The sequence below is a fragment of the Rousettus aegyptiacus genome, unplaced genomic scaffold, assembly GCF_014176215.1.
Source record: "Rousettus aegyptiacus isolate mRouAeg1 unplaced genomic scaffold, mRouAeg1.p scaffold_m13_p_3, whole genome shotgun sequence".
Classification (NCBI taxonomy): domain Eukaryota; kingdom Metazoa; phylum Chordata; class Mammalia; order Chiroptera; family Pteropodidae; genus Rousettus; species Rousettus aegyptiacus.
Genome location: NW_023416306.1, coordinates 163,625,141 through 163,645,316, shown reverse-complemented (window position 1 = coordinate 163,645,316; position 20,176 = coordinate 163,625,141). Strand labels below are relative to the sequence as shown.

At 39.3% G+C, this 20,176-nt stretch overlaps 1 protein-coding gene across 1 annotated transcript in view; it reads left to right on the top strand.

Annotated features, from left to right (window-relative positions):
• The window catches only part of EFCAB11 (EF-hand calcium binding domain 11), a 302,187-nt gene that overhangs the window by 139,465 nt on the left and 142,546 nt on the right, over nucleotides 1-20,176 (top strand). The gene's annotated exons all lie outside the window — the stretch shown is intronic.

Sequence of the window (20,176 nt, the reverse complement as noted above, 5' to 3'; positions counted from 1 at the left end):
GGGGGGAAAGAAACTTCCTACTTATCCTCATCATAGAAATAAATTAAAGATGTACTGTAGATCTAAACAGGGGAGAAATATAAGAAGAAAATATAAGAGAACACCTTTATAAATTTTGGAGAGGAAACACTTTTTTATTTTTTAAGATGACACAAAAAAGAAAAACTATAAATAAAGGTTCATCTGATTACATCTAATTAAAAACCTTTTATCAAAATAACACCATGAACGAAATTAAAGGACGAGTGGTAGCCTGGGAGAAGGTATTTACACAACAGCTAGCAGACAGAGGGTTGTTATCTAGAATGTACATAATTAACACAAATCAGGTAGAAAAACACATATGACCCAAAGGAAAACAGGCAAAGGATATGAATTGAGAATTTATAAAAGGTGAAATAAGAATGGGCAATGCATGTGTGAAAAGATATTCAACTTTATCTGTAGTTAGAGAAGCACAGTTAAAACAACAATAAGATTATTTTTGTCAATCATATTGGCACAAATTTTTAAGTTTGAGAATATCAAATGTTGGCTAGGACATGGGAAAATTGGTATTCTCATTCACTGTTGCTGAGATTGTAAATTGATACAGATGCTTTAGAGAGCAATTTGGCAGGATCTTGAAAATTTGAAAATGCGCCTCCCCTGTAACACAGCAATTTCATTTCTAAGTATTGCCCTAGAGATTCCCCCACAAGCGTGTACAAGGAGCCGTGTGCAAGGATGCGTAGTTGTGCTTAGTTTTCATCTCAATATCCACCACTAGGGGAGGGCTAACCATACTGTAGGATTTTTATTCCGTGGAATATTCGCTGCCTGTATTAGTTTGCTCGGGCTGCCATGACAAAGCAAACCAGGTGGCTTAAACAACAGCTGTTTATTGTCTCACAGACCTGGAGCCTAGAAGTCTGAGATCAAGGTGTTGGCAGGGCTGGTTTCTTCTGCATCCTCTCTCCTTGGCTTGTAGACAGCCGTCTTCTCTCCATGTCTTCCCTTTGTGTGTGTCTGGGTCTTAATCTCTTCTTCCAGGACAGCAGTCATAGTGAATCAGGGCCCACCATAATGGCCTCGTTTCAACCTAAGTATCTCTTTAAAGACCCTATCTCCAAATAGTCACATTCTAAGGCTCTGGGGGTTAGGGCTTTAATATATGGATTTGGGCAGGGGAGACACCTCATTCATAACACCACCTCTATAAGGATCGAGTGAGATTCACGTGTAACAATGAAGCTTCATCTCAGAAAACAATGTTAAGTTGAAAGGGCACGAGGCATAATGGTCCCTACCATATGCTACTACTCATCACTATGGGTGTGAAACACACACAGACCTACACAAATACCTTATATATATACGGTAATCCCCCCTCATCAAGGTCAACCGCGGTCCGAAAGTACTACATGTAAAATTCCGGAAACAAACAAATCATAAGATCAAAATTGCGCGCCATTCTGAGCAGCGAGATGAAATCTCGCGAGCCCTGCCCGGTCCCGCCCTTTGCTCTGCGGCTCAGCCACGTTGGAGACGCTCCCTCCGCTCGAGTTACGAGTTACGTCGCAGCCGGCTGTGGCGGTGTCGCAGGGCTTGTGTCCCGGTCACCCTTCTTTTACTTAGTAATGTCCCCTAAGTGCAAGAGTAGTGATGCTGGCAATTCAGATATGTCAACGAGAAGCCGTAAAATGCCTCCTTCAAGTGAAAAGGTGAGTACAGTACAGTATGACATTTTGAAAGAGAGACCGCATTTATATAACTTTTATTACATTGTTTTGAAACAATATTTTGTTATTAGTTATTGTTAATCTCTTACTGTGCATAATTCATAAAATAAACTTTATCATAAGTATGTAAGTATAAGAAAATACACAGTGAGTATAGGGTTCGGTACTATTTGTGGTCTTGGGCAACCGCTGGGGGGTTTGGAAGGTACCCCCTGTGGATAACGGACTACGGTGTATAAACTCCTCAGTGTGCTGGCATGGTCTAGTCAAACGCATTGGAGGTTGCCTCTATACTGGTTGGTTAAACGTAACTTCAGCTGTAGTGTTTTATTTCTTTAAAAGATATTGGAACCAGATGCGGGAAATGTGAATGGTATCTAATTCTGAGTAGTAGAATGTGGGAGTTTGATTATATCCTTCGTATTTTTCCTGTATATCTTAAAGTGTTAAAAAGTTTAAAAAGCAAACGGTCGACTGACTCATCCATTCCTTGAGGTACTTTAAATTTATTTTTTGGGTGCAGTCAAACCATGAAGGAGCTGAAAAGTGGGACTTTACTTCACCTTGACCTCCCTAGAAAAACGTTGCTCCTTCTCCCTGCATTTTGGGGTCATGGAACTCAGGCTGCTTTAGGGATCAGCTCTGTGAACTTCCTTTTGAATTTGTTATAGGAAGGTGGCTGGTGGTCTTGGCTACCACCTCATACTCTTTCTCCCTTATGAGGACTAATTTATTCTGGAGATATTGTTATGAGCTAACTAAAATCCTTTTAGACTGAAAAGGGGCATAAATAAATAAATGACTATAATATCAAATGCCATAAACATTTCTCTGCTGGTGGACAACAGGCTCATGCCTTTAGGATGAAAGCAACCTTTACTGAACTCCTATTGTATACCAGGCACTCTGCTAGAGACTAAATAATTGTCTTTAGAATTTTAATTTTCATAACTTTTTGAAGTAGGTTATGAGGAACAGCGAGTTTAAATAACTTGTCCAAAGTCACATAGCAAGTGACTAAACCAAATTATAAAAGAATATTCTCAGGAAAAAAATATATTTGGGAAGCCAGTGTTTTATGATTATACAGGAAATGGAAGATGAAGGGAGATAAATTTCTGTTAATTTGTTGATAATCTAGTGCAATAATCCCATGAACCAATGATTTTTTTAATCCCAATTTTGAAATAAAGTAACTAAAACTCAGATACGTTAAAAAAAAAAAAAAAATGAGAGGGCTCCAGATGACACATTAAGTGACTCTATAAGGCAGTTCTATTTTTAAAATGAGAGGAAAGTTTCAAGATAAATATCTTCCATGGAAAATACACATGCTGGCTTCACTTCTTTTGTCCTGTTGTATTAGTTCGTGGGGCTGCCATAACAAAGTCCCACAGACGGGGCGGCTTGAAAACAGAAACTTATTTCCGCACAGTTCTTGAGGCTAGAAGTCTGTGGTCAAGATGTTATCAGGTTGGTTTCTTTGGAGGCCTCTCTCCCTGGCTTGTAGGTGGTTGTCTTCTCTCTCTGTTTTCTCATGGGCTTTTTTATAAGGACGGCAGTCATATTGAATTTGGGCCCATACTACTGACCTCTTTTTAACTTAACTACTTTTTTAAAGACCGTGTCTCCAAATACAGTCACATTCTGAGGCACTGGAGGTTAAGACTGCAACATACGAATTTTGGGGGGACACAATTCAGCTCATAACACCCATCATTCATGCTACTGAGGAACAGGATGATTTTAGGAAGCTTTTATGGTCTGGAGAGCTGGTAGTCCAAGAAAGGAAGAAAAAAAAAAAAAGAGGAAAGGAGGAAGGAAGGAAAGAAAGAAGGGAAGTAAGGAAGAAAAAGTAAGAAAAAAGAGGCCTAAGTCATAGATCACTAGAGGGCTGATTAGGGCAAAAGCTGCCCTTTTCATAATGAATAATTCCTTATGAACTAGTCTTAATTTCAATTAATTCATGTTGCATCCTACTTTAGCTAGGCCACTGTTAGAGTGCTCAAGCAGAGCTGAGAAAAGAGAAATTACTTCTTCACTGCATGAAGGAAGTCATCGAACACTCAGATAAAACAACTTGTGTTTCCTACCCACATTTAACACCAGACTTGAAAAGGACAATCAAGTGATGCCTTGAATTGGCGATTCTCTGAAGTGATCTATTTGAGGTTGGGGGGAGTGGTCTTCCCCAAACTAAATGGGATGATTTCTTATTTCCTGGGATATAAATCTTTCAGGAAAACTCTGTTTCGCCAAACAATCAAGTGATTGATTCAGTGACTATTTGCAGAGGGTGAGAGTCTTTCTTACAAGTGATCTGGGTCTGTTTCGAGTTCATTCAGCAGGAAAAAAAATATTGCCCCCCACCCCTTTATTTTTTTAATCTCCATTTTGGAAGTCACATGTGGCTTGGGACACTGCTGTTCCTCATTTCTATCGACTTTCTCTGTTGGCGAGTACTGAGTCTCACAGCTTTAATTATCACTTATATACAGATGATATTCAAATTTACACTTCATTTCCAGCCCTTTCAGATGATGTCACCCTTTGCCTCGCCCCAAATTTGGCTTGCATCTTCTTTTGGATGAGCCACAATTTTCTTTAATTGAATATGGATGAGATGGAGGCTTTGCAGTCTAGTTGTAAATAAAGTCTAAATGCACTGGAGTTAATTTACCTCATTGATATCCTGCCCCTCCAGTCAAGAGAAAGGGTGTTCAGTGACAGGCTCCGAATTACTCTCCTGCTTTTATCAGAGATGATTCAGCCAAGGGATTAATCTCAACAAAATTATCCAAAGATGTGTGACAGTTTCCATCACTTCCAATTTTGGCCAGAATTCTGGTTATCTCACCGCAGAAATTCTGCCATGATCTTTGCAAAGGCCTCCAATAAACCTCCTGTTCACGGTCTACTTGGAATACGGCTGCGCTTTGGCCTTGCTCTGTGTACACAATCCCCGGACACATTTTCCTTCAGGCAGCTGTGCTAGTTTCTTGTGCACTGAATAAAATGTTTGTCAAGATCTTGGCCAGATTCTCTGCCTTCGCATAAACTAGCCTTTGAAATGACTTAAAATTATGGTCTCTCCTTTTCAAGACTCGCTTGCTGTTTTGTCTCATCACGTAGTTGGAGATGTACCCTACATGGCACTGCGCTACTCATAGAACACGCTTCCTTAAACAAAAATGTGTATTGGAAAACATTAGGAATATTTCATTATAATCATTAGCCTATGAGACTTGACACATAATAAGCAAAAAGCACTTAATGCTCACCAGGATACAGACCAGATAAATGAACTTGTAATCCTTTGATCCATTTATGGGTTTTGCTGCTGTAGTTATTTATAATATATTTTATCTACCCCTTCGCTTATTATGTAACTGTGTCTGTGTAATTAGTATATCAACTAGAACATATTAGAAATCTCCCTTGACATAACTGAAGGGTATAAAATAGAATAGAGTTATCAATTAGCCAATTTGTCTTATGTTGCTTTTCTTCATTATTTCAGTGCAGCTAATGGTTCATTCAGCACATTTTAATTAAAAACAAACATATGTGGGTCTTTTAAGGACTCTCATGTCTAGTAGCATAGTTAGACAGGGATGGCAAATATTGCTAGCAGCGACCATATGATATCTTCCATTCATCTCAGCGATAATCCTCCAAATCTAATTATTGGGAGGATAGCAGCTGTATTAGGTTAGGCTTTTCTTCATTTTTACAAAGATGTATTTTTTCAGCTAGTTGTATTGTAGAAAATCAGCTGCTGTTGGAGTCCTTTCTAAGGATGGAGCCCCAGCATCGACAGGACCTTCCCCGGTTGCTTTCCATCACAACACTAACCATGTGTGCCTGCCATGTACCTTCTGACCGGAAGATGTTCCAAGGAAAAATATAATCTTCTGACAGTATCTCTTTCTCTGTTTATATAAATATGTCAAGTATCTTATTGTAAACTGAAGATATAATCGTGGAACAGGTGTCGCCAGGAAAGCCTTTTAGAATGATGTGGCGTTAACTGCATGAAGTCGCATGTCCCAGAGTCTGGTGTTCAGTTTTATAGGCTCAGAGGCACGATTCTATTAGTGTCAAGAGAGTAGTTTAGTTTCTTACTAACTGAGGACACAGAGGAGAATGTGTTCATTTAAAATGAGAATTATAACAAAAAATGTCCACTTATACCAAGTGTTCCTGTAGTGAAATAATTGAGCACAGGGATTCTGGAGTCAGATCACCTGGGATCTGACTAGCTGTGTGACTTGGAACACATTGCTTAATTTCACTAAGTGGCAGACAGACTTTAAGGTGGCTCCATGAACCCTGCCTCCGAGTAGTCACACTTTTATGTCATTCCCCTCTCCACAGTGTGGGTGGGACCTGTGATGTGCTTCCGACCAGTGGAAGGTGGCAAAGGTAATGGGAGGCATGTCATTATGTACATGTGATTATGTAAGAGCATAGCACCCATCTTTCCAGAGTTCTTCTCCCTCTCCCTCTTTCCCTCTCCCTCTCCTTCTCTTTCTTCCTCTTCCTCTCTTCCTTGAATGTGTGCTTTTGGAGACTTGCAATGCCATGATGCCATATAAAAAATTCTACTACACTGCAGCCACCATACTGGAACAAACATATGGAGAGTCCAAACAGAAACAGAGAGAGATGCCCAAGGAGCTGCCTGTCTTCCAGTACCAGCCTCCAGTTGTTTGAGTCTTTCCAGACCAAGCCCTAGACACATTATGATGAGGGCCTCAAGATGATTCCAGCTTCACTCACATACTGACAGGAGCCATGGGAAGATGCCAAGTGAAAATCACCCAGCTGAGCTCAATGATAGAAGTGTGAGAGAAGAAGAAACGATTATTATTGTTTTAAGCCAGGTAGCTTGAGGTAGCTTATTATGTGGCAATGGAAAACTTGAAAATATACACATACCCAAACTCACATTTGTGTGCATAAACACTCATACCGATATATCATACTGATATATATTCTGTTTTACATACACATAGTCACAAGGCTTGGTAACTAGTGGTGTCAATACTTTTGCCACATCTACTATTATATCATAGACACTTTCATTCCTAGGGCCAGCATGCATGGTTTTGATTATTTGCAATTCCTAGATGCATGATATATGGTCACTTGCAATTTTGCTGAGCCATGAATTTGAATCACAGGCTTGTGGGTGGAAGTGAGTCTCTCAGCTAGTGAGTGATCCTAGCTGACTACCAGCACACACATGGTTTGGTTCTCTATTAGTAGTTCCTTATGCAGTACATTTTAGGATGTAATTTTTTTGTAATTTTTTCTCCTTTGTAAACACACACACACACACACATCTCTAAAAATTATCAGCTAACTGCTAGTTGTAGTGATAGAAATAAAGAGAAAACAAAGAAACCTGAGAGAGAGAGAGAGATCTCCCACCCAATAATAAAAATTTCAAAGAACAGGATGTCAAATGTGATGGCAGCTTGACTTTATAAAGTGAAAATATTTGGCAGATGCAGTCTCAAAACAAGGGAACATAATTGGTTAAGCCATTTTTGGTGAGACTGCGACTGGAATGTAGTAATTAATAAAGTCATTAGCCTAAGGCATCGTTCATATTTTTCAGTTAAAATATACTTCATTTTGGAAGGAAATTATATGCTAGTTATATTTACCAATTTGTGGGATATTTGAAGGTGTGGGGGGATACACCTCTTAAATATAGTCCTTAAACTTCATGTACGAGATACTCTGCTAGGCTTTTGCAGCCCTGAGAAAAGTACAGGGTCCTTGCCCTTGAGACGCATACAGTTTATTGGGTAGGAGGTGTAGAGAGAAGAAGGGGAAATGAGAAACAAAGGACAAGTTAAATATTATCAGTCTCATGTATTGTAGTAAATGAGAATAAGGGCTATTAGTTCAGGAGAAAGAGGAGAACTTGAGATCTCTCATAGGATAAGGTCCAAGCTCCTTGGCCCGGCATTCAAAGCCTTCTGTAATCTCACCCAACTTTATCTCCAAACTTCTCTCCTAATATCTGCTATATAAAACAGCCCTCCTAGTCAATTTGTTTGATTCATTAAGAAATGCACACGCCTCTCAATTTACATCCCGGTATTTTAAGTTTAAAATAAAATGAAAGAGAAATGAGCAACTTTAAAATGTGCTTTTAAGTGTTGTTATAACATTCTTTAACATGAAAGAGAAATGAGCAACACACACTACACATGAAATAATTTCAGAACAACAAATTTTAACTGCCCGCCATTTTCTTTCCTTTTTTTTTTTTTTTTTTTTTTAAAAAAAATTTCTTCTCAGTAGGGACTATAAAAACTTATCATGCACGATGTATCATGCCCCCCCTATTTTTCTGGCTGGCGGGAGTGGAGTCAAGCCCCAGGGTGATCCTGGAAGCTACATGTTGAAGACGGCAGAGCTTATAGCAGCTTGGTCCATGAATGAGTATGTCCTGGAGGAAAGTCACCTAGCAACCAGGACAGTCCTTGTCATCCTGTTACATATGTAAGAAGTAAGCATCTATTGTGGTTGCCCTTAGAAAACCGGGCTTTGTTTATTATAGCAGCTAGTTTCTTAGGCAGTTCATATCATTTTAACCAGTATGGCCAGTTAATATGAAGAAGTGAAGAAAAGCTACCACTACTAGCATCAAAATGGAGGTTACCAACTGTACTAATAAAAGCTAAGAGGACTGTTTCTATCAAGAGTATGGAATCTAGTAACAGATTACAAGATTGAAAGCCAGTTCTACCGTTTACTGTGTATATACCTTAGGCAGGTGTATTAGGTGGGGTTCTCCAGAGAAACACAACCAATAAGATGTGATATGTGATATATTTCTCTCTCTCTCTCTCTCTCTCTCCCTCTCCCTCTCCCTCTCCCTCTCCCTCTCCCTCTCCCTCTCCCTCTCCCTCCCCCGCCCCCACTCTTTTAAGCATTTGGCTTATGTGATTGTGGAGGTTTAGCAAGTCTAAAATTTGATGGGGGAGGCCGGCAAGCTGGAGACACAGTAAAAAGTTGCAATTCAAGTCCGAAGACAGTCTGTTAGTGAACCAAGGAGAGCCGATGCTGCAGCTGAAGTCCGAAGACGGTCTGCTGGCAGAGTTTCCTCTTGCACAGGGAGGCCGGTTTTTCATTCTAGTTAAGCCTTCAGCTGATCAAATGAGGCCCACCCAACATTATGGAAGGCAAACTGCTTCACTCAGAGTTCGCTGATTTAAATGTAAATCTCATCCAAAAACACCCTCATAGAAATATCCAGAATAATGTTTGATCTAATACCCGGGCACTGTGGCCCAGCCAAATTGACACATAAAAGTAACCATCATAGGAAGATATGCAATCTCTCAGTGCCTCAATTCCCTTATCTGTAACACAGATAATAAAAGAACCTATCTTATTGGGTAAACATGAAGACGGAATGAATCAGTGCGTGCGTATAGAGCAGCGCCTGCATATAGCACTCAGTATTTGCTCTTGACTATTATTATTATTATTAATTACTATTGTCACAGACTTTGCTGTGTATACTTTACTCTGATGAAAACGCTAAGAAAAAGTTTAAGCGGGGCCACCAAGAGTAACAGTGTTTGGCTGCGTACACCACTAATATGATAAGAGGCTTCATAAATTAGAATTCTCATAGTGTAAAACATGGAGACTTGCATACTAGCATTTGCAGACTCTATTAGCCAGTGCTCCATTAGTCAGTGGCTATTTTTTTCTTGTTGTTATTCCATGAATAAATTTTAATATATTCAATTTCCCCCATAAACTATTTATTTACTGCTCATATTAATGCACTATGGCAAAAACATTTACATGACTGGAATCTTTTGAAATCTGCTACTGCATTTCTCCTCCTTTTCATTCTCTTCATTTCTGATGAGAAAATTCATTTTCGCTCTACATGTTTTTGAATTTACTATTTCTTCTCAGGTATGCAGCATCAGCAAAAAAAACGAAAGGCTGATGTGCAGTAGAGTGATTAAGAATCTGACTTGGGGTTGGCCAGAATTGGCTACGAGCCTTTCCAAGCCCCAGTGCCTTTGCAAAAGGTGATCGTGAGGTTTGAATGGGGAGTCTCAGCACCGTGCCTGGCCCTCAGGAAGCACTCGGTGAATGGGAACTAGGACGATTCCTTTAACTAGTAGTTCTCTATATTGTTATAATGTTCCTCCTTGAGTTAAGGAGACCTAGCATCCTGGATCACTGAATGACTGTGTGGAGGAAGTCACCTAGCAACCAGGATCGCCCCTGTCAAAAGTGGTTCATATGCAAAAAGTAAACTTTCGTTGTAGTTAACCTTTTAAACTTGGAGTTTCCTTATAGAGCAGCTTGCTTGTTAGGCATTGCACGTCACTTTAACCAGTATGGTCAGTTAATATTGTAAGACGATCACTAACAATTCATGATGTCCTCTCCACCTCTGCAGACTTCAGGGATCTTGAACTCCTGTAGAACATATCTGCTCCAGAGTTTATTTACACTCTGTATCTAATAGCCAGTTCTTCTCTCTCTCTCTCTCTCTCTCTCTCTCTCTCTCTCTCTCTCTTTTTTTTAATGGAAATGTACTGCTTCCCTAGTTAGTCAATATCATAGATATTGATTTAAGGGTGTGAGAAACATGACTTTCTTTAATTTCTCTCCTGGGTTTTCATGTTACTGACATAGCAGAAAAGGAATTCTAGTTAATTTGGTTTTTTTCCTAATTTTTTTTGAAGTTGCTTCTAAGTTCTGGATTGTGAGGATGAGCATCTCGTTTTCAATGTCATCGTCTGATGCAGGCATCCTCATTTCTGTTTGGTATTTCGTTGTCAGTTAACTGGGTTTTCATTCATTCTTGACTGTAAGGCCTCCCTCCATTGGTCCAAGTCTCAGCATTTTTATGCCTCTTATAGGTACACGAGGATAAAGAGGCTGGTGTGAGAGTCCCAGGTATGTGAAAATCTGTCTGTGGGTCAATGGGTAGAAGAAAATACAAAGACCAAAAAAAAAAAAAAAAAATCAGTTAACATGTTAATATTTCAAAACTATAATTCTACCACAAAAAGAAAACCCCTTGAAGGCAGGAACAGTATCTTGACCACATCCTAGTACCCTGTCCAGCAAATCAAGTTGACCTCATAAGTATTTGCTGCTGCCATTTCATGATATAAATAAATAAATAAATAGATGAATAGATAAATAAATACATATAAATAAATAAAGTTGATGGGCCATAGCAACAGGTGGCAAAAAGATTCCCAATCATTTTTGAAGTAATAATTTCAAGTGTGAAAATTCTGTTATGTGCTGAATTGTGTTCCCCACCCCCCCACCCCTGCAAATTCACATGGAAGCCTTAACCTCCAGTACCTCTGCATATGACTGTATTTGGAGATAGGGTCTTTAAAAAGGTAATTAAGTGAGACCGAGGTTACTAGAGTGGGCCCTAATCTAGTGTAACAGGCGTTCTTACAAGAAGAAGAGATCCAGAAATAGACGCACACAGAGGGAAGGCCATGTGAAGATGGAGGGGTTTCCTTCGCTCCTCTGCGGTGGCTGCCAGGACTGCAAGAGGACAGCGTTAACAACTGGCCAGCACAGGACTGAGATGCATTTTCAGTTCTGTACTGAAGGATTTTTTTTTTAAAAAAAAGTCATGCTGTGTAAATTTATTTCTCATTATGCAAATTTGAACACCTTCTGTTTCTAACCATATTAGAATAACCAGTATTACTGGTTTTCTTCTTGCTGTAAACAACTGAAGGACTGGACAAAATACGTGTAACAATTATTTTTCGACATTGAACAGAAGGACTAGAATCCCTGAGAGAAGGGAAACAAGTCAAGGCGAAAGAACCAACAGGAAGCTCAGCTGAAACAGTCTCAGCAGTCGCAGTGATCTGGGATACGGTGGAGTTCCACCTGGTCAGCATGGAGAAATCTCTCTGACCGCAGAATTAGTTTTCTATGTCTGCTGTAATGAATTGCTATAAATTTAACAGCTTGAAACAACACAAATTTATTATCTTATGGTTCTGTAGGTCAGAAGTCTGACGCAGATCTTACTGGGCTAAGACCAAGGTCTTGGCACTGTGCATTCCTTTATGGATCAATGAAACAGAATAGAGAGCCCAGAAATAAATCCACACCTATACACTCACTTAATATATGACACAGGAGGTAAGAATATACAGTGGGGTAAAGACAGTCTCTTTAATAAATGGCGTTGGGAAAATTGGACAAATACATGCAAAAAAAAAAAAAAACTGGACCATCTTCTTACACCATATATAAGAACAGACTCAAAATGGATTAAAGACTTAAATGTAAGACCCAAAACCATAAAACTTCTAGAAGAAAACATAAGCAGTAAACTCTCTGATATTATTAACAGTAATTTCTTTTTGAATATATCTCCCCCAGCAAGGGAAACAAAAGAAAAAATAAACAAATGGGATTACATCAAACTAAAAAGTTTTTGTACAGCAAAGGAAACCATCAACAAAACAAAAAGACAACCGACTGATTGGGAGAAGATATTTGCTAATGATACATCTGATAAGAGGTTAATATCCAAAATATATAAAGAACTCATACAACTCTACAACAACAAAAAAACAGTCCAATTAAAAAATGAACAGAAGCCCTGAACAGTTACTTCTCCAAAGAGGAAATATAGATGGCTAATAGACATATGAAAGGATGCTCAAAGTTATTAATCATCAGAGAAATGCAAATTAAAACCACAATCAGATATCACCTCATACCTGTCAGAATGACTATCATCAATAAATCAAAGAACAACAAGTGTTGGTGAGGATGTGGAGAAAAGGGAACCCTCATGCATTGTTGGTGGGATTGCAAATTGCTACAGCCGCTATGGAAAACAGTCCGGATGGAGGTTTCTCAAAAAATTAAAAATGGGTATACCTTTTGACCCAACAATTACACTTCTGGGTATTCAAAAAAAACCCAAAACAATAATTTGTAAAGATCTATGCACCCCAATATTCATGGCAGCACAATTTACAATAGCCAAGATATGGAAGCAGCCTAAATGCCCATCAACAGACAACTGAATAAAGAAGTTATGGTTCATATCTACAATGAAATATTACTCAGACATTAAAAAAATGAAATCCTACCATTTGCAATGACATGGATGGACCTAGAGGTTGTTATGCCAAGTGAAATAAGTCAGTGACTCGTCTGATCTCGGAAGCTAAGCAGGATCGGGCCTGGTTAGTACTCGGATGGGAGACCACCTAGGAAGACCAGGTGCTGTAGGCGTAAAAAAAAAAAAAAAAAAAAAAAAAAAGAGAGAGAGAGATAAATACCATATGATTTCACTTATATGCAGACTCTAAGGAACAAAAAGAACAAATGAATCAAAAACAGATAAATATAGTGGACAATTTGGTGATGGGTAGAGGGGAGGGAAGTTGAGGGGCTGGGTGAAGGGTTAAAGAAGTACAAATTAGTAGTTGATAGTCATGGGGATGTGGAGCATGGCATAGGGAATGTAGTTAGCATTAATGTATTGGCTAGGTGGAGAACCAGAGGAGAGAAGGAGCAATTAGGGGGATCATTTTATAAACTATAGAAATGTACCGTGTACTTGAAACTAATTAAAAATTTTTAAAAATGCATTGTCATAGTGTCAGAAGAAAAAAAATACCCTATCAAAATAGAATTCTATATCCAGAAAAAATAACCTTCAAAAATGACAGCAAAATAAGACCTTCCATCCAGGAAACTGACACTGTAAGAAACGCTGAAGCTTTGGAGATGAAGGAAAAGGATACGCACTGGAAACTTGGATCTGTATGACGGAAAGAACACTGAAAGCGGCAAACGTGTGTATAAATATAAGCTAAATTTTTCTCTAATATTTCTCCTGAAAGGAATTGAATGTCTGAGGCAGAAATAATAACGATGTGTTGTGGAGTTTACTCGTATGCGTAGAAGTAGAATATACGGCAACAAGCGCATAAAGGACCCAAAGGGTAAAAGGGAAGCGCACTACTGTGAGCTTCTCAGGTGATGTATTAAGAGGCATCTTATAGTTCGATGTTAAAGATTCAGATTGCGACTGCTATACTCCACCAAAAAAATAAAGCAAGTAAATGTAAATAAACCAAAAGAGAGAAAATAGAATCTAAAAATACTCAACGCAAAAGAAAGCACGAAAAGAAAAAGATAGTAGATAACTGAGTAGGAAATGAAACGTGAGGTGGTAGACTTAAATCCAACCATATCAGCAACTACATTCAATAAAAATAGTTTAATTAAAAGTCTCTGGACTTTAAATTAAAGTCAGATGGGATAAAAAAGCAAGACCCAATTAAATGTTGCTTACAAGAAACCTAATTTAAATATAAAGATACAGATAAGTTGAGTGGAAGAAGATACACTATACAAACATTAATCGCAAGAACACTAAAGTGGCTATATTAACATCAGACAAGATGAATTTTAGGAAAGACTATAACCAGAAATAAAGAAGGACAATTCACAATGCTAAAAGGATCAATTCATTAAGGAAATATAACAATCCTAAATGTGTATGTACCTATTCTCAGAAATTCAAAATATACAAAGCAAAAACACTGAGAGAACTGAGGAAAGATTTTAAAATCCACAGTTATGAGTAATTTCAAAACTAAAGATGTTTTTTCTTTTAGTGAGTGGTGCTGGGAAAACTGGACATCCACATGCAAAAGAACCAAGTTAGACCCTTTTCACCATACACAAAAATTAACTCAAAATGGATCAAAGACCTAAACATAAGAGCTAAAGCTATGAAACTCTTTGAAGAAAACAGAAAAAACTTCATGACATTGTATTTGGTGATGACTCTATGGATATGACACCTAAAGCACAGGCAATGACAGGAAAAATAGATAAATTGGTCTACATCAAAATTAAAAACTTCTGTGCATAAAAGGACACTATCACCAGAGTGAAAAGGCAACCCACGATATGGGAGAAAGAATTGCAAATTATGCATCTGATAAAGGATTAAGACCCAGTATAGATAAAGAACTCTTACAACTCAACAGTGAAAAACAACCAACCAGATTTAAAAATGTGCGAATGATCAGTAAACACATAATTCTCAGCTTCACCAATCATTGGGGAAATGCAAATGAAAACCACAATGAGATACCACTTCATACCCAGTAACATGGCCATTATTAAAAATATATATATAACAAAATAACAAATATTGGTGAAGATGTAGAAAAATCGGAACCATTGTACATCGCTGGCGGAGATGTAAGATGGTATAGCTTTTATGGGAAACAGTACGATGGTTCGTCAAATAATTAAACGTGGAATTACCACATGATCCAGCAATTCTGCTTCATGGTATGCGTACACCCCAAAGAATCGAAAGCAAAAGGGACTCAAATGGACACTTGTACACCCATGTTCATAGGAACATTCATCACAGTAGCCAGAAGGTGGAAACAGCCTGAATGTCCATCAACAGATAAATGAATAAACAAAGTGTGGGACGTAAGTACAATGGAATATTGTTCAACCTTTTAAAAAAAAAGCGAAATTCTGACACATGCCGTAACGTGGAGGAACCATGTTATTATGAGAATAAGATATTACTCTAAGTAGCATAGGCCAGTGACAAACGGACGAATATTACATAATTCCTTTAAATTCCTTTAATTTCTAGAGCAGTCAAATTCATGGAGATGGAAAGTAGAATGCTGGTTGCCAGGGGCTGGGGCAGGGGTAGAAATGGGGAGTTAGCGTTCGATGGGGGCAGAGTTTCAGATGAGGAAGACAAAAGTTCTGGGGATAAATGGTGGTGATGGTTGTACAACGGTGTGAATATAGTCAATGCCATTGAATTGTACACTTTAAAATGGTTAATGTGGAAATTTTTATATTATGTATATGTTACCACAATTACAAAAAAGAAAAGGGGAAGAGGAGGAAGAGAAAGAGGAGAAAGATAAAGGGTTTGGGAAGAAAATCTCAATACTTTTTTGACTGAGATGCTTTAATTTCTTCTTTTTTTCTTCTTCTTCTTCTTCTTTTTTTTTTTTTTTAATTTTTGCATCTGAGGGAGATTCTTATATTGCAACCTGGCCCAGTTCCCCTCTAAGAGAACTCCTGTGCGCTAGAATCTGTGGCCAAGTGGGCCTGTGGGGGTGTGCGCTGGCACGCGGACTAGTTTTTTCTTACTTCCCAGTTTAATTTAGGGGAAAGCACTTCACCAAAGTGCTTAAACAGGAAGGAGAAATTACCAACACTGTTATTTTCTCCTAACACAGCCTCAAGATTCAAGCTAAGCTACCATTATCCTTTTCCCTCAGTTCCTCTAAAAATACTCACTTCCCTAGTGGATTCCACGCAGAAGGGAGCTTCGCCTGGTTCCCAGGTGCAGGCGGAACCACCGGCCTCCTGGTCCTCACAGGCTCCTGCAGTGACAAGGGGCCTGTCCTGCCTCTGGATTATCCCTAGGTGCTCCTCGCGAATTCGGGCGTTGGGCCGGATCCCAGACTTGGATGTGGACTTCCTCTCTGAATGATTGAATAAGTTATTAATTTGTCCAATAACTAATAGACCCCACAGGTAGTTAAGTCAACGTGATAACAATTCAAATTCGACGCCAAGTGGTGCTTTCACACACAGCAACAGAAGTGTGGCTGACATAATAATTTTTTAAACGGGAAAAACAATATTGACAACATTATAAGCTAACATTTGAGGTGCTTTTCATATATCGATTCCTTTAATTCCCGCAATAATGTCATAAGGCAGGTTTTATGATTATCTCCATTCCTCAGATGAGGAAACTCAGGCACAAAGACACAAAGTAACTTTCCCAAGTTACTCGCTCGTCCATAAATTTTTTATTCCTTCCTCTTAACAGCTTCTTTCACATGAGGTGTGTCACGGAGAAGCAGAATGGTTTGAGGCTTGCTCTGTATCACTGTATTATTCAAATTATTTTGTTAGCAAGCTGCGGGAAACCAACTTAGAATTTGCTGCAGCAAGTATGGGAATTTATTATCTGTGTAAGCAAAACAGTCAGGTGTATCTAGTTTTGGACACAATGGTATCCAAGTGGCCAAATGGCGGCACAAGTGCTCCCTTCCTCTCTCTTACACACACACACACACACACACACACACACACACTCTTTCTCTCTCTCTCTCTCTCTCTCTCTCTCTCTCCCTCTCTCCTTCCCTCTCCCTCTCTCTCTCCCCCTCTCCCCTCCCTCCCTCCCTCCCTCCATTCCCCCTCCCCCTCCCTCTGTCTCTGTCTTTCTGTCTCTCTCGCTCCCTCCCACCTTGGGCCCATATTCAAACGTTTAAAGTCTGGTAGAAATAAAAGGCTTCTTTTTCCCCTCAAAAGTCCCAGCCTGAGTCCTGGGAGTGAGTCTTGGACCAGTCTTGAATCACCTACTACCCCTAAACCGATCATTACGGTTGAGTGGAAGGAAGTCTTGGTCTTGGCCTCACCTGAGCTAACTGCCCATCTCCACGTCTGGGAAGGGGTTTGCCTCCACCTAAACTGTGTGAATCCAGAGTGAGAAAGGCAAATTGAGATACCATTATTTACAGAAGGACAAGTATGTGCAAGACAGACAAAAATAGCACACATTCATTGCTGCTGCTGCTGCCGCCAGGAAAGCCATCAGTGGCTGACGCTAGATATTACCTGACCTCCAGGTGGAGTCTAGGGAATCTCTGTATCTCAGGATTGGCTATCCAGTGGCCTATATTTTCCCTCTGAAGCTTGCCAACCTAAGTCCCTTTGAATATGTTATCAGCTTTGCATTCATGACTCATGCATTGCTCAAGAAACTGAGTCACTGCTGTATTTTCACTCTTCTTTTGACATTCATTTATTCATTCAGCAAATATTAGTGGAGCTCTAACTGTAAGTAAGGACCTTGAAACATGGAGGTGAATCAGAGTCGTGGCCCAAGCTTGCATTTGGAGAGGGGCCTAAATGTCCATTGCTGTTTAACGTAGATTTGCTTGACTCTGTAAGTCACATGAAGCTTTTGCATCTAAGATTGGATTTTCCCATAACGCCAAGGATAGAATGTCAAAAAGTAGCATATAATCAATGCATGTTTGCTGATTGATTATATGACAGTAAAGATTATCCTTCTAAAGATTTTTTTCTCTATTGTTTATCTGCTCCTCAACCAATCAGATCATGAGTGATGCAAACTACCAGCTGTGTTTCCAAGAACAGTGATGTAATGCTATTCCTTATATGTGGTAGAAATGGAAATTATTTGCTATAGGAACCCCACATGTATTAATCATTCGTGTGGTGGTAACATGTGTGGGAAATAGGAAGTCTCAAAACTGCCTTTCTTCCCTTTCTGTATTTTTGTTACCTTTGACCTGGAATTTTAATCTTACTGGGTTAAATTATTTCTGGCAAGGTGTTCGAAAACTTTCAAGTATCTCTGCTTTTTTGCATATTAGCTTCTCTGTAGTGTGTTTTTTTTTCTAATTATTCCAAATATAGTATAATGACATGAAAGCAGGAAAAAAATACATTTTATGTTCTTGAATTTGATTTCATATTCGCAGCTTCCGCTTAGTACCTCTCTCACTAGTAAGTTAATTTCAATGTCATTTTCAGGGTGCCTGCCAGGATTAGAATCATTTCAATACAAGTTACTATGCAGTTAGGGAATAATTTGGTTCATTTGATTTGAACACAGGATTTTGATATCTGTGTTTATATGCTGCTCAAACTCCTAAGATGGTTATTGTAGAGCTGGACTACTGTGCATTATTTTATTAATTCATTGATCAGATAGTTATTGGACACTTACTATGTGTTAGGTCCTACTTTAGACATCAGGAATACATCACTGAACAAGATAAAGTTCCTGCTCTCAAGAAGCTTTCATTGTAGAGGAGAAGATAGATAATCAGTGTGTAAATAAGTAGGTTTGTATTATCATGTGCTATGAATAGATGTAAAACAGGGTATGAGATAAACTCATGGAAGCGAGTCCAAGTTTGGGGGTAGGGTACATTAGTCTGCTCAGGCTGCCAGAATAAAATACCACAGACAACGTGGCTTGAACAACAGAAATTTGTTTTCCCTCAGTTCTGGAGGCTCAAAGTCCACACTCAGGGTGTCAGCAGGCGTGGCTTCTTCTGAGGCTTCTCTCCTTGGCCTGCAGATGGTCATCTTGCCGTGTGTTCACCTGGTCGTCTCTGTACGTGCACGTGTCTGGTGTCTCTGTGCTAACCTTCTATTCTTATAAGGCCACCAGTGGTATCGGATCGGGGTCCATCCTAACAAGCTCATTTAACTTAATCACCACTTTAAAGACCTTATCTCTGAATACAGTCACATTCTGAGACGCTGAGGGTTAGAGCTTGAACATATGGATTCGGGAGGACAGAATTCAGCCCATAACAGGGAGTCAGGGAAGGCCTCCCTAAGGAGGGGAGCCATCTGAGCAGAGATCGGAATAAGGGAACAAGTCATGGCTCTGCGGTGGGTCATCTGGGGGGTGTTTTCAGCAGGGAAGATGCTGAGTGCACGGGCTGGAGTATGGAGGAGGCCTTGGAGGCCAGGGCCCCGCAGGAAGAGCGAGGACACCGCAGGTTCAGGCAGAGGCCAGCTCACGAGCCCTGGAGGCGCGGCAAGGACTGGATTTTCCTCCGAATGTCATAAGAAGTCATAGGAGTGTTTTGAGCAAGGTAGGGACATAATCTTGCACATGTTTTTAAAGGACAGTTTGAAAACTTACAACAGATTTTCAGTAGACTCCCAAGAATTCAGTGAGAAAGATCATACTGATCATGAAACCTAGAAAAGTTTAAGATAACTAAGATGCAGACCTGAGAGGCTCCTCTCCACCGATTTTCTAGGAATTCCTTCCCTCAAAGGTTATCAACTAAGAATTATTTGGAATACTGGATTACTGCTGACATTTCTCCTGCTACATTCAATGATGCCGAGTTTACGACAAAAAAAAAAAATATCTGGTTCAATTTGCATATATGGAAGAACACTCTTTTCCTGAAGCAAAGGTTATGATTTGATCTGTAGTAATTTATTCATAAGGAGTAATGTTAATCGACATCACTTGAGACAACATGAGTCAGGGCAAACTCTGAGGTATATTTTCCATCTTTGACAAATGCCATCTCCAGACTTACATAAAGTAACAAGAGAGTGATTAACAATTACTTCGGGAGATTTGAGCAACTCGTGCCAAAAGATAGGGATCTCCACAAAGCAGCTCCCATGCATCATACCTAGACCCCATTTGGAATAGACCAAAGTCTGGATGTTTAAAGCCCCACGACAGAGAGCTTGCATGACACTGGATCATGCCAAGCATCAAGGTATTTCTTCAGTCGCTTAAAATGTTATGTCCATTTTTATGGAGTATTTATGCTGTACTCAGATGCAAGCAATATACTCAATAA